A 15,653-nucleotide genomic window follows, 5' to 3' on the forward strand; every position below is an offset into this window, starting at 1 on the left:
ATGGTTTACGATTTACATAGATGATTTGGAGTTGGGGACCAAGTGTAGTGTGTCAAAATTCGCAGATGACACTAAGATGGGTGACAGAGCAAAGTGTGCAGAGGATGCTGAAAGTCTGCAAAGGGATAGACAGTCTATGTGAGTGGGTGAGGGTCTGACAGATGGAGTACAATGTTGGTAAATGTGAGGTCATTCATTTTGGTAGGAATAACAGCAAAATGGACTATTATTTAAATGGTAAAAAATTGAAGCATGCTGCTGTGCAGAGGGACCTGGGTGTCCTTGTGCAGGAATCTCAAGGAGTTGGTTTGCAGGTGCAGCAGGTAATTAAGAAGGCAAATGGAATTTTGTCCTTCATTGCTTGAGGGATGGAGTTTAAAAACAGCGAGGTTATGTTGCAGTTGTATAAGGTGCTGGTGAGGCCACACCTGGAGTACTGTGTACAGTTTTGGTCTCCTTCCTTGAGAAAGGATATACTGGCACTGGAGGGGGTCCAGAGGAGATTCGCTAGGTTGATTCCGGAGTTGAGAGGGTTGGCTGATGAGGTGAGACTGAGTAGACTGGAGCTATACTCATTGGAATTCAGAAGAATGAGGGGAGATCTTATAGAAACATAAGAGATTATGAAGGGAATAGATAAGATGGAAGCAGGGAAGTTGTTTCCACTGGCAGTTGAAACTAGAACTAGGGGGCATGGCCTCAAAATAAGGGGGAGCAGCTTTAGGACTGAGTTGAGGAGGAACGTCTTGACACAAAGGGTTGTGAATCTGTGGAATTCCTTGCCCAGTGAGGCAGTTGAGGCGACCTCATTGAATGTTTTTAAGGCAAGGATAGATACATTTTTGAATAGTAAAGGAATTAAGGGTTATGGTGAGCGGGCGGGTAAGTGGAGCTGAGTCCACAATAAGATCAGCTATGACCTTACTGAATGGCGGTGCAGGCTCGAGGGGCCAGATGACCTACTCCTGCTCCTCGTTCTTACATTCTTATGTTCTCCCCCATTAGCATTGCGAAGCAGGATTGTTCCCCCCACAACATCCTCGTCCACTCTTCTACCACCCTACCCGCATCCCCCATGACATCTTCCCATTCAAATGCAGGAGATTTTACACTTGCTCTTTTACCTCCTCCGTCCTCACCGTCCAAGGCCCCAAACACTCCTTCTGGGTGGAGTACTGGTTTATGTGTCCAACTTTCAATTTAGTATATTGTATTCAGTGCTTGCAATGTTGTCTCCTCCCATTTGGGGACACCAAGCACAGACTTGGTAGCCGCTTTGCAGAACAGCGCCACTCAGTCTGCAAACATGACCCAGAGCTTCTGGTTCCTTGTCATTTTAATTCTCCATCTTGCTCTCACACTGACCTCTCTGTCCTTGGCATGCTGCAGGGTTCCAGTGAAGCTCAATGCAAGACTGAGGAACAGCAGCTTTTCTTTTAATTAGGCAGCAGTCTTCTGGACTCAACATAGCGTTCAGTAATTTCAAACAATAAATTCTGCCAACACTTCGAATTCTTCCCCGCCCCTCATTTTTTGTTTCTTTGTTTTTCCATGTGTGCTGTTTTTCACCTTTTTGCTTTAAGACAAAGTTCTTCATTATTCTCCCATTCTCACTTTCTCTGAATGAATCTTTCATTACTTTATCACCACCCATTACCACTCCCTTTGCCTTTTGCACCATTAAATCTTTTGTTATTTAATCTCTCCTGCTAAGATCACCCCTAAGCCTCTTACACTCTAGGGAAGAAAGTCCCAGTCTATCCACTTTCTCCTTATAACTCAAACCATCAAGTCCCGGTAGCATCCTAGTAAATCGTTTCTGCACTCTTTCTAGTTTAATAATGTCCTTTCTACAATAGTGATCAGAACTGTACACTATTCCAAATGTGGCCGTACTAATGTCTTGTACAACCTCAACAAGACATCCCAACTCCTGTATTCAATGTTCTCAATGAAACCAAGCACGCTGAATGCCTTCTTCACCACCCTGTCCACATGTGACACCACTTTCAAGGAGCAATGAACCTGTACTCTCAGATCTCTTTGCTCTATAACTCTCCCCAATGCCTGAGCATTAACTAAGTAGGTCCTGACCCGATTCAATCTACCAAAATGCATCACCTTGCATTTATCTAAATTACACTCCATCTGCCATTCATCAGCCCACTGGCCCAATTGATCAAGATCCCGTGGCAATCCTAGATAACCTTCTTCACTGTCCACTATGCCACCAATCTTGGTGTCATCTGCAAACTTGGTAACCATGCCCCATAAATTCTTATCCAGATCATTAATATGCATAACAAATAACAGTGGACCCAGCTCTAATCCCTGAGGGACACCTCTGGTCACAGGCCTCCAATTTGAACGAAGAAAATTACAGCACAGGAACAGGCTCTTCGGCCCTCCAAGCCTGCACCGATCATGCTGCCTGACTTAACTAAAACCCCCTACGCTTCCGGGGACCATATCCCTCTATTCCCATCTCATTCATGTACTTGTCAAGACGCCCCTTAAAAGTCACCACTTTATCCGCTTCCACTACCTCCCCCGGCAACGAGTTCCAGGCACCCACCACTCTCTGTGTAAAAAATCTGCCTCGACAATCTCTTTTAAAACTTGCCCCTCGCACCTTAAACCTATGCCCCCTAGTAATTGACTCTTCCACCCTGGGAAAAAGCTTCTGACTATCCACTCTGTCCATGCCCCTCATAATCTTGTAGACTTCTATCAGGTCTCCCCTCAACCTCCGTCGCTCCAGTGAGAACAGTGAAAAACAACCCTTTACAATCATCTTCTTCTATCTTCTGTCATCAAGCCAATTTTGTATCCATTCGGCTACCTTATGCTAGATCCCAAGAGATATAACCTTTTGCAACAACCACCTATGTGGTACCTTGTCAAAGGCCTTGCTAAAGTCTCTGTAGACAGCATCGACTGCACTGCCCTCATCCACCTTCTTGGTTACCCCTTCAAAAAGCTCAATCAAATTTGTGAGACATGATTTTCCACTCTCAGCCATGCTGACTGCCCCGATTCGGTCCTTGCCTCTCTAAATGCCAGTAGGTCCTGTCTCTCAGAATACCTCCTAACAACTTACCCACTACAGATGTTCCCAGGCTTATCCCTGCAGCCCTTCTTAAACAAAGGCACAACATTTGCTACCCTCCAATCTTCAGGCACCGCACCCGTGGCTGTTGATGATTCAAATATCTCTGCTAGGCAACTGCAATTTCCTCCCTAGTCTCCGACAACACCCTGGGATACATTTCATCAGGTCCCGATCTGCCTTGATGCTTCAAGACTTCCAGCACCACCTTCTGTTATACATACACTCCTCAAAACATCATTATTTATTTCCCCAAGATCCCTAATATCCATGCCTTTCTCAACAGTAAATACTGATGAGAAATATTCATTTTTGATCTCACCCATCTCTTGTGGATCTGCACAGACGACCTTGTTGATCCTTAAGAGGCCCTACTCTCTCCCTAGTTACTCTTTTGTCCTTTATGTATTTGTAGAAGCTCTTTGGATTCTCCTTTGCCTTATCCTGCCAAAGCAATCTCGTGTCCCCTTTTTGCTCTCCTGATTTCTCTCAACTATTTGCTGCTTCTTTTGAGAAATACTCAGACTATCTTTGAATAAAATTGATGGGATGGTTGGTGCTGTGGGACCCTTCAAATTGAGCCTGGCACTAAGGAGCAGATCTGCAGTTTGCCTTTTTAAAAACTACAAACTCTATGTTATAGCAAATTTGTGCTGGCTAATTGTCGGCGAAAACCAAAGCTTGGCACCAATACAAATGTTGAGGTACCAATGGAATGACTTTGAAGTAGAATCAAGTTCTTTCCTTTGAGTGGTCCTGAGACTGATTTTGATTATTTACATTGTGACTGCACTATTGATGCAAAGCTCACATTGTAATGGTGGCATCCATGTATCCTTACACAGAAGGGATTTTCCATTAGATGGAGCAATCAATTTGTGTTCATTGTGTTAGGAATCTAGCAAACAGTCTTCTAAAGAGAGATGCAGGACATACTCGAGAGCATTTTTGAGAGAATTATTTCCTTAGTAAGGTTGATGCAGTGCTTCTGAGAAAGTTGCAATGGGGAAAGAAACAGATTTTGTATGGTTTATATGTCATGGGGAGTCAAGATGGTAAATTAAATGTAACCAGAATTACAGTTCCTTGAACTGCATACCAGGGGTTTTATGGCAGGAATCTTAGATTTTGAAAGTTTAAGGCTGGTTCTTGACTCTGGGTGATAGTTTGGACAGCCTGCCACCTGAGATGTAATACTTAGCATGTCCACTAGATGGCATTAGTAGCATTGGAGACTGAGAGGTGACTAAGGGCCTGTTGGAAATCAGACTTCATGCACTGATTTGACCAATTTTCTACACTTGAAAATGAAATAAATCTGATATTGTGTGCCACATAGGACCAAGAATAAGATGTAGCCTGTGATTTTTTTTTCAAAATGATTCTTATTTTACTGCCAGGTGTAAGGGGTATTTTGGGAGTTATAAATGTCACAGGTAGATTTGATACAGTAGCTGTTTGTTACATCGATTTTTTTTGGCATGAAAATGCATCTTTTAAAAAATGATTCTTTCCATACCAAGTAATACGGGAAATGTTTTGCAATTGAAGTATGCTTGCAATGAAAGCTTATTGACTTGCATTACACGCTTTTTGTTTCTGTTAACACATTGAAGAGTCTCGCACAACATAAACGTCAAATAATAAGCCTACCTTGTTTTGTTAAAGGAGGTTTTAAAAAAATCTCATTGGCTAAATTTTTGCTGAAGTGATTTAAAAATATATCTTGGCTTGAGTTAAATATGTGTGTTTGTGCAAAGTATACTATTGCTCAATGCAATAAAATTGTTTCCATCTGTTCCTCACAGAAGAGTGTTACCAGTCTTTTTGTTGAATTCACCCATACAAAACTGGTGAACTCATGTACTCCAAGTGTATTTGAATGGAGCAAGAATTTTATTGATCAGTATTGGAGATTTCCCAAGATTCCATTTTGCGTTTTAATCCATTTGTTTTTTAGTTTTTGAAACTATCAAACCTGGAGCTTCTGGTCCAGGAGTAGGGACGCTACCACTGCACCACAGGGCCTCCTTCTAAACTCTGGTGAAAAAGGAAGACCACAAAGATTCAAACACAATGCTGAACAATGTTCTTTACTAAATACAAGTTTTAGTTAAATTTACAAGCTGTCTGTGTGGAGTTTGCACATTCTCTTCGTGTCTGCGTGGGTTTCCTCCGGGTACTCCGGTTTCCTCCCACAGTCCAAAGATGTGCGGGTTAGGTTGATTGGCCATGCTAAAATTGCCCATTAGTGTCCTGGGATGCGTAGATTAGAGGGATTAGCGGGTAAAATATTTCGGGATATGGGGGTAGGGCCTGGGTGGGATTGTGGTCGATGCAGACTCGATGGGCCGAATGGCCTCTTTCTGTACTGTAGGGATTCTATGATTTCTATGAAAGAAGAGACATAATTTTGTTTTCACTTCCAATCATGTAGGGTACAAAGTATTTTGATTACATTGCATCTTTTATTTTTATCCATAAGGAAATAAAACTGTGACAGAAATGTGGATACTGCATTGACCATCTTGAATCCAATAATCCAAAAGTTGTGCGCGTCTTTTTAACTTTATGGGAACAATTAAATTGTTAATATAGTGTACACTTTATTTTGTCTGAGATTTCTGCTTTTGGATTAAATGGTGTAACCTAGGGTTGTCGAACAGAAATTATTAATTAGCCACAAACTTGACTACAGCAACACTGTTATAGACTTGTGCCCTCATTTTAGTAGAAAATATCCTGCACACACAGTTTGTAAATTTAACTAAAACTTGTATTTAGCAAAGAACATTGTTCAGCATTGTGTTTGAATCTTTGTGGTCTTCCTTTTTCACCAGAGTTTAGAAGGAGGCCTTGTGGTGCAGTGGTAGCGTCCCTACTCCTGGACCAGAAGCTCCAGGTTTGAGTCCAATGCCAGGACTTGTTGGCTATGGAATGAACATTCAACATGGTTTGATGGGCTGATAATCAGTTGAGAAATCTTTCCACCACTTCCCTCACTATTTCTCTTTATTGTTTGAAAAAACAATATGGGTGTGAAGCTGCATTAAACAAACCAAAGTTTAGAGTTTGGCTGCAAATTTATCAGACGCAGCACCTTTAAGTCCTGCACTTGAGCCTTATATGCCCTCTCTCCATGTGAAGCATTCAGCTGCTCTTAATCAGCACTTCTGTGGGAGTGACCCTCCCCCCTCCTCTTCTCCCCACTGTGCATGACTCCGAGGCTGTTGATTGTACTTCCTGTACTTTTGCATTATTTAGGCTTCATCGTTTCTGTCTTTGCTTAATCCAGCTTCCTCTCTTTTGGTGCCACTGCTGGTAGCAGCTTCCTGCCAAATCTGGTGGACCTCGCCATACTTTGGAGCTCTATGGGTGTCCTTCTTTGCACTTTGCATTGCTAGAGCTAATTCCAGCACCTTTTTTTATTTCTGACTCTGCTAACAACTCTGTATTGCAGTATCATTTACACCACACATTAATCGGCCTCGCAATAAGTCATTGAGAGCTGACCCAAACTCTAAATGCTCCACTATTTGTCTTAATCTTGCCACAAGGGCTGCTATTGTTTCTCCTGGGGCTCTCTCCGTTGAGTTGTACTAGTATCTTTACAAGATTAATGAGGGCTTAGGATGGTAATGTCCCTAGCTCAACAAAGGTATTAGTGTGAGGAACATCCAGGGATGTTAAATATTGGATTAATTTACAGGTCTGGGTCACATATGCAGTAAGCAATAACCTTCTTCTTATCCTCCCGTTCTATTCCATTAGACTGGAAACAAATATTGCAAATGCTCCACATACTGTGCCCAGTCATTGGAATTTACATCAAATGGCTCCAACTTGCCAATGATAGGCATGTTGCTGATTTCCTCTTTGCAGGTTAGACCCGAGTGGAATTAAGATGGCCATTTCAACTGAGGTCTCCTTTGCACTTCGTATAATTTCAAGTATTACTGATTTCCTTGTTGCCAATGTGATAGTCATAATGATTGGTAACCACTAAGTTAACAACAACAGGTATTTATTAACTAACTCAAACTATGTACAGAGTGCTTCAATATGCGTCGTCATCTTTCAGCTCTCAAATTGATTCTGATGGAAAAATCCATGCTCAGCCCTATGATTTACATGATCCCACCACATTGGGCAAATGACCCTCCAGGCATGCACCCCCTAAAAGGGCTCACTACTACATTCAGGTTTTGATTTTCACCATACCATTTCTCCAACTGAGGCATGTAGGATTAAGTACCTGAGAGGTACAAATAGAGTTGGGGTTCTATGTTAAAAATGTTGTCTGCCAGTCATTTATTTCATTTATTCCTCAAAATACAATTAATCACATTTAAATTCCCAATTTGCAACATTTGACTCATGGCTTGGCTTACGTATTAGCCGACATTGCTTTAAACCCAATCAGTCATTCATAATGTTATTGGAACGCTTCTTCGATGCATCCTTGTAAATCATTCTCCTGTGTCCATCACATTCAAATGCAGAACAGTAGGATACATTGTTCAAAGAAGAAAACAGTTTAACTTTCAGCAGCATTTTTAGTATAGAAACACTGTGGTAAAATGCTTTATTTGTTGAGTTCTGCAGACTCAATTGCAGCTTTTCACAAGATAGATGTGTAAGGAAAGCCATTCCTCATCTTAACTCATCCTTCCAGACCAAGCCAGCTGTTTCTCCTCTCACTCTTCGAATCCAATGGTTAAACAATTCCAGGTTTTTGCTTACCACCCAATGTAATAGTTCATTCCACACGTTCATCATTTTGTAAAGAAGAACTACCTTACTTTGGTTCCAAGTTTGCCTTTGGCCAGTTTGTTCTCCTGCTCTATGCCTTGTTCTTCTGTTTCTGTTTAATTTCAAGTGGTGTTCTTGATTACTTTTGCTACTTCACTTCAATATTTTCCTTGAGGTCCTCTCATGGTTGCTGCCTAAGATTCCTCCTTTGTTGCATCAATACCTCTTCTCACTTATTCCCAATATCTCCTCATCTTCTAATGATAGATACTGATCACCTTAGAAAAGTTAAAGACTCACAAAACCAGTGTGCAGCATGCTATTCTCCTTCATGAAATTCTAATAATTATATCGCTTTATGTACTGTTTTTATGCATTCATGTTATGTGGACATCACTGCCAGGGCCTGCATTTACTTCCCATCTAATTGCCCTTGGACTGCTCAGCAATTTCAGAGGACATTTAAGAGCCAACCATATGTTGGCCAGACGAGGTAAGGACAGCAGCTTTCTTTCCTGAAAGGATATTGATGAACCAAATGGGTGTTTATGACAATAGACAAATCTTTCATCATTGGACTTTTAATTTCAGATTTTTATTGCATTCACTTTTCACCATTGCTGAGGTGGGATTCAAACTTGGGTCCCCTATGACCCAGGGTCTCTGGATTGCTCATCTAGCAACAATACCACTGTGCCACTGCCTCCCCCTTGGATGGACCAAAAACTGGAATTGTACTTCAAACAGTGCAGCACTCCCTCAATGCTGCATGATGCCTTGATGATGTGCTCACATTTCTGGAGGGATCTTGAACGCATAGCCATGCTTCAGCAATGGTGCATGGCCACTGAGCCATGGCTAACTTTATAATATGCACTGCTGAACAGCATTGTATGGAGTCACATGATTGATGTTCCGGCAGTGACATGGGACTTGAACCTTTCAGTTTGGCCTTTGGAAAAAAAGTACAAACATAACGTTATTGTTCAGTATAATGTTAAGGCTAATGTTTGTGCAATGTGAACCTTTTGGTCATGGCCAGCATTGCTCATGCTGAGTTTTCGGAGGTGACATTTCCTGAAACTGAGAACATTCAAGTATGGGAATATAGTTGACTTTGATGTACTTTAATATTTCAGAGTCCAAAAAGATGGAAGTAGTATAGAAGAAGGTCAAATAGCCAATCGTATTTGTACCAGCTGTATGAAATAGTTATCCAATTTGATACACTCACCTGTCCTTTCCTATATATAGCCCTGTAAATTAGCTCCCCCTTTTAAAGTACAATTCAGCATTTGTTTCAGCCTCTCCTGCAGTGCATTCCAGATCATAACTTGCTGCATAATTTACTCTTTCCTCGTGTTGCCACTGAATCTCTTGCCAATCACCTTAAATCTGTGTCCTCTGGTTACTCGCCCTTCTGCCACTGGAAACTATTTTTCCTTATTTACTCTATTCAAAACTTTCGTGATTTTGGAAGGAAATATATATATTATATATGCAAGTTTTCTTTAAGTATGAAAAACAACCATTTACTGCTACTCTGTGTGATTTAACCAATTTTACATTCGCACTGTCAATGTTGCTTACGGTTGCTTAAAGTTTTGTGGCACAATGGCACAGTGGTTAGCATTGCTGCCTCACAGCACCAGGGACCCAATTCCACCCTTGGCTGACCGTCTATATGGAGTCTGCAAATTCTCCCCGTGTCTGCGTGGGTTTCCTCTGGGTACTCTGGTTTCCTCCCACGGTCTAAAGATGTGCGGGTTACGTTGATTGGTCATGCTAAATTGGCCCTTAGTGTCCAAAGATGTGTAGTTTAGGAGGATTGGTGGGGTAAATACATGGGGTTATGGAGTAAGCCTGGTTAAGAGCAATGCAGACTCGATGGGCCAAGCTGCCTTCTGCACTGTAGGGATTCGATGATGCTAAGTTTATTATGTGATATTTTATCAAACCACTCGTGAAAGTCAGTACAATATCAACCAAACTGCCCTCACTAACCGTCTCTGGACCTCTATGAGAAAACACCTTTGCCTTTAACCAATTAATGCTGGTTTTAATTTATTAACCAATATGTTGCCAAATGCAAATTAATTTTTTCTTGGAATAATGCCCCTCAAAGTTTTTCCACTTGATCGCAAGGATGGCAATTGCAGAGACTCTTGCCACAAGCTCCTAATTCTCCTTTGATATGGGAGTGTTGCCATACAATCAGCTGATCACAAATATTGCACCACTCTTCAAAAAAGTGGAGAGTAATAAAGCTGGTAACTGGGAATGTGTCTAGTCTGTACTCTAATTACTCCGCTTTGAAGGCCGCCTGTTGCCATTTCCGGTTATACTGCCAATCCTTAATTCCTGTCCATCTGGACCTGATGCAAATAATTTATATTTGCCTCCCTCCAGTTGAATATTTTCACGTGATTTTTATTCCTCGTCTTCTTCCATAACTGCTCTGTATCTAATGATGTTGTCATCATTGTTTCCCAAACACTCCTCCCATGGAAGCATCTTTCTGAAATAAAAACAAAAGTTGCTGGGTCAACTCAGCAGGTCTGGCAGCATCTGTGGAGTGAAACAGGATTAGCGTTTCGGATCTAAATTACCCTTTTATTAGAACATTCTTTCTTCGTTGGTCGGAAACATATTGGCCCTGAACTCATCTCTGCATCATTGGAGACTAGATGTCTTTTCTCAAGAAACGATCCAGGCCCCCATGGAAGCCCCAACACATTGACCTTGTGATAATTGTCGTATGAGGAGAGTTTGAGGAGTCTGGGTCTTTACTTGATGGAGTTTAGAAGGGATCTAATTAAAACTTACGGAATACTGAGAGGTCTAGATACAGTGGACATGGAGAGGATGCTTCCACTTGTGGGAGAGACTTAGAACTCGAGGGCACAACCTCAGAATGAAGGTTTAAAACTGAGATAAGGAGGAATTTCTTCAGCCAGAGATGTTGAATCTGTGGAACTCGTTGCCACAGAGGGCTGTGGAGGACATGAGTGTCTTTAAGACAGAGGTAGGTAGGTTCTTGATCAATAAGGGGATCAAGGGTTACGAGGAGAAGGCAGGAGAATGGGGATGAGAATCATATCAGCCGTGATTGAATGGCAGAGTAGACTCGATGGGCTGAATGGCCTAATTCTGCTTCTATATCTTCTGGTCTTATGTACAACTGACCCCACAATCACTTGCACTAACTCCCCTTCATCTGACCTGACCTGACCTCACCACTCTACTTACTTCAAACCATTGATCTGACCTGATCCTTCGAACAGCCTTGTCAAGCAGCAGTACCTGACTCTCCACTGACTTGACCTCGGCACCCTGTCCATGCTGCCACCCAAGCATCCTCTCCTCTTAACTCACCCACCTGACCCCCATGCTCATTTATGCATTACCTCGGACTCTCAGATACAAACACACACACCTGTTGAAATGTCCCTGCTTTTTAGTGTATAAGTGAACATTAACCAGGATGTAGCAATTCATGGGAGAAAAGCGAGATGTGGCTTGTCTTCCCCCGATAAGTCAGTGTTATGAGGAAGCAGTTGGATTGATGGTACAGTCCAGTATTATTAAAAGATTGGGATCAGAAGTCCTGGCTAGAAATGTCAAACTTTGAAATGTTGTAAAACAATAGGAATCATAGAATCCCAACAGCGCAGAAGGAGGCCATTTGGCCCATCAAACCTTGGGCAATTTAGGCCAATAATACAGAAAGTCCTCTTGTACACTGTTTCAGGAATTTCTCTTTCTCTTTGCCTTTTTAACCTGATAATTTTTCTAGAATGCATTAGGATAATTGAAGTCCCTTATTATCACTACCCTAATAGGCTAGATTTTTAGCATCTTAACATAAACAGGCAAGGATTAAGGCCGTTCCATTTTCTCATCTTGGCCATGCTTGCTGTGAAACTCCATCTGTCCACATACTGGTCACATTGGCATTACACCTTCGTATATTAGCTGCACTTTTGCACACCTACACTCATTTTTCATCCACTTGAGTTGGCATCCCGTCTCTGTTAGCGATTGTATGGCCAACTCCAAAGACCGCTACCTACATGGAGTGAAGTCATCTGTGTGGAGTTTGCACATTCTTCCTGTATCTGTGTGGATTTCCTCCAGGTTCGCTGGTTTCCTCCCACAGTCCAAAGATGTGCCAGTTAGATGGATGGGCCATGTGAAATTGCCCCTTACTGTCCAAGGATATGTTGCTTCAATGGATTAACAATGGTAAATGTATCAGGGATAGGGCCTGGGTAAGATATTCTGTCAGAGAGTTGGTGCAGACTTGGTGGGCTGAATGGCCTCCTGCACTGTAGAGATTCTATTTAAAAACAAAGTTGGCTCAGGGTAGATATCAATTGCAAAATAAAAGTTAGTGGGAGGTTTCTCTGTTCTCCACTTGAAATTTATGACCTGAAGTTGTTGAACTCAATGTTGAGTTCAGACGGCTGTAAAATGCCTCATTGGAAAATGAGGTTTTGTTCCTGCAGCTTGCGTTATGCTTCATTGGAACATTACAGCAGAGCAAGATAGTGAATTGAAATGGCAAGCAACTGGAAGGTTGGAATCATGCTCGCAGACTGAGTGAAGGTGTTCTGCATTTAGTCTCCCAAGAGGTCTGGTGCTGTTCAGACCCATTGAGTTTTTTCAGCACTTTCTCATGGACAAGAGGGAGTCAATTTGAAGTGCCCATATTTTCCTGTTCTCTACTGCTATGTAAACAGGTGCTTTTTTTTCTGATTTCCCCCTTTTTAATTGGTAGTGTATTTTCCCAACCCTTAAATTTGGTGTGTGCCAATCCTCTACCAATAATTTGCACAGCACACATGCACGCACGCGCGCGCGCACACACAAAAACATGCGCACACACGCGCGCACACAAAAACATGCGCGCACACAAGCATGCGCACACGAATGCACACGCACGCACAAGCATGCGCGCACGCACGTACACACAAGCATGCGTGCACGCACGTACACACAAGCATGCGCGCATGCACGTACACACAAGCATGCGCGCATGCACGTACACAAGCATGCGTGCACGCACGTACACACAAGCATGCGTGCACGCACGTACACACAAGCATGCGTGCACGCACGTACACACAAGCATGCGTGCACGCACGTACACACAAGCATGCGTGCACGCACGTACACACAAGCATGCGTGCACGCACGTACACACAAGTATGCGTGCACGCACGTACACACAAGTATGCGTGCACGCACGTACACACAAGTATGCGTGCACGCACGTACACACACACAAACATGCACGCGCACACTCACAAGGGGTTTTGCAACATCCACTCCATTTTATGCTTGCACAATAAATGGACACATGTAAATCCAATAGTTTTATTGTGGTCGTCCCCTGAAAAAGGAAGAGGGTTCAGGGCACGACCACAATAAAAATATTGGATTTACATGTGTCCAGAGTCTGGCATCCGAAGTCAATTGCAATGTTCCCTCTCAAGGGAGATTGGCTGATTGTAGAAAGCTTTGTTTCTGGAGTGAGACTGGCATGACAGAAGAAGGTGCGTTAAAAGAGTCAATCAGGAGAGACACGTTTGGAGGTTCTGGAAGTTGACAGGTTTATTGAGGAAGCAAAGTCTTTCTGCTGCAACCGGCTTGATGGTAGACAGCGCAGGCTGTTGCCTAGACTTCTGTTCACTTTGGAAGTCAAACAGGAACTGCTAGAGATCAGTTCCAACAGACGATATCCCAGTGCAGCTTAGGGGAGGTCATGTGACATAGCTCCTTGATGTTGACACAGGATGTATATTCCCAAGGTCCTATCTAGGTGTTTAATTAGAGTCAGGATTCCTCTTATTTTTGGAGACACTGGAGTCTGCCGCTCTTTTTGTCGGAACTGTCGAGAGGACTGGTAATGCTTTGGCCATGAACAACATTGTGGGAGATTACGACTTGCGACGGTTTCCCTTTGTTTGGTGTTTGCTGGACGAGACTCCCCGTCCCTGTGGCCATGGTGACCTTGAAACTGCTGCAAGGCAGCAGGTGACTGGCTGAACCATTTATTAGCTCAACAATTTTTAACAGCACAGGAAAAAAAATGACTTTATAGAGTCATAGAGGTTTACAGCATGGAAACAGGCCCTTCGGCCCAACTTGTCCATGCCGCCCTTATTTTTTTAAAAAACCCCTATGCTAATCCCAATTGCCCGCATTTGGCCCATATCCCTCCATACCCATCGTACCTATCCAAATGCTTTTTAAAAGATAAAATTGTACCCGCCTCTACGACTACCTCCGGCGGCTTGTTCCAGACACTCACCACCCTCTGTGAAAAAATTGCCCCTCTGGACACTTTTGTATCTCTCCCCCCTCACCTTAAACCTATGCACTCTAGTTTTAGACTCCCCTACCTTTGGGAAAAGATATTGACTATCTACCTTGTCTATGCCCCTCATTATTTTATAGACCTCTATAAGGTCACCCCTCAGCCTCCTACGCTCCAGAGAAAAACGTCCCAGTCTATTCAGCCTCTCCTTATAACTCAATCCAGCAAGTCCCGGTAGCATCCTAGTAAATCTTTTCTGCACTCTTTCTAGTTTAATAATATCCTTTCTATAATAGGGTGACCAGAATTGCATACGGTATTCCAAGTGTGGCCTCACCAATGTCTTGTATAATTTCAACAAGACGTCACAACTCCTGTATTCAATGTTTTGAACGATGAAACCAAGCATGCCGAATGCCTTCTTCACCACTCTGTCCACCTGTGACTCCACTTTCAAGGAGCTATGAACATGTACCCCTGGATCTGTTTGTTCTCTAACTCTCCCCAATGCCCTACCATTAACTGAGTAAGTCCTGTCCTGGTTCAATCTACCAAAATGCATTACCTCGCATTTGTCTAAATTAAAGTCCGTCTGCCATTCGTCAGCCCACTAGCCCAATTGATCAAGATCCCATTGCAATTGGAGATAACCTTCCTCACTGTCCACATGCCACCAATCTTGGTGTCATCTGCAAACTTACTAACGATGCCCCCTATATTCTCATCCAAATCATTAATATAAATGACAAATAACAGTGGACCCAGCACTGATCCCTGAGGCACACCGCTGGTCATGGGCCTCCAGTTTGAAAAACAATTCTCTACCACCACCCTCTGACTTCTGTCAAGAAGCCAATTTTGTATCCATTTAGATACCTCACCTTGGATCCCGTGAGATTTAACTTTATGCAACAACCTACCATGCGGTACCTTGTCAAAAGCCTTGTTAAAGTCCATGTAGACAACATCAACTGCACTGCCCTTATCTACCTTCTTGGTTACCCCTTCAAAAAACTCAATCAAATTTGTGAGACATGATTTTCCACTCACAAAGCCATGCTGACTGTCCCTAATCAGTCCTTGCATCTCTAAATGCCTGTAGATCCTGTCTCTCAAAATACCTTCCAACAATTTACCTACCACAGATGTGAGGCTAACTGGCCTGTAGTTCCCAGGCTTTTCCCTGCAGCCCTTTTTAAACAAAGGCACAACATTTGCCACTCTCCAATGAAGTAGTCCAGCTGAAAAATATATATTTCTTTATCTTCTACTTCTTGACTGTGAGAACTTGCTATTTTTATTTCAGGTTTCCAGCATCAGCCATATTTTTGCTTTTATAATCTGGTTACTTAGACGATCTCTGCGCCTCTGAATTGACTGGCTACCCAATTCCTGGAAATGGCACCTGTTTCAGGTTCCAATGCCGTGGAAATCATTGAGATCAAATATAGCCCGGTACCTTTGGTCAAT

General features: G+C 42.7%; 1 protein-coding gene across 5 annotated transcripts in view; it reads left to right on the forward strand.

Moving 5' to 3' along the window:
• Positions 1-15,653, forward strand: part of mpp7a (MAGUK p55 scaffold protein 7a) — a 449,393-nt gene that overhangs the window by 143,358 nt on the left and 290,382 nt on the right. The gene's annotated exons all lie outside the window — the stretch shown is intronic.

The sequence above is a fragment of the Mustelus asterias genome, chromosome 2 (assembly GCF_964213995.1).
Source record: "Mustelus asterias chromosome 2, sMusAst1.hap1.1, whole genome shotgun sequence".
NCBI lineage: Eukaryota > Metazoa > Chordata > Chondrichthyes > Carcharhiniformes > Triakidae > Mustelus > Mustelus asterias.